General features: G+C 41.2%; 1 long non-coding RNA gene across 1 annotated transcript; it reads right to left on the minus strand.

The window, feature by feature from the left end:
• Positions 1 to 335, minus strand: LOC104775399. The gene is made up of 3 exons (XR_765889.1): positions 254 to 335; positions 120 to 171; positions 1 to 31 (listed from the first exon to the last, which is right to left on the minus strand). It is a non-coding gene; the product is annotated as an uncharacterized LOC104775399 (long non-coding RNA).
• Between the last annotated feature and the right edge of the window lie 5 nt (positions 336 to 340).

The raw sequence follows: 340 nt of genomic DNA on the forward strand, positions 1-340 counted from the left end.
AAAACCAAATCATCTCTGGAAACGCCTGATCCTGAAAACCAAAAAAACAGTAAAATATTTCCAAATTAGGACTCAATCAATCATTAGGTAAAAGTAATCATAGTGGAGCTTATACTCACCATCATCCACAGCCTTGACAGAGCACGAAACAACACCAACGAAGATAGAAACCTGAAAATAGAGAGATCAATCAGAAGAAATCGAACATGATAATCAGAAGAAATCGAAGGGGGGGAATTCGATTTTTGCGGACCTTGGTCGCACCAGCATCGAGACAGTTGAAGACGAGTTCCTCCACGACCCTCGACATGTCGAACATGATAATTCCAGAACGCATGGA

The sequence above is a fragment of the Camelina sativa genome, unplaced genomic scaffold, assembly GCF_000633955.1.
Source record: "Camelina sativa cultivar DH55 unplaced genomic scaffold, Cs unpScaffold13583, whole genome shotgun sequence".
Classification (NCBI taxonomy): Eukaryota; Viridiplantae; Streptophyta; class Magnoliopsida; order Brassicales; family Brassicaceae; genus Camelina; species Camelina sativa.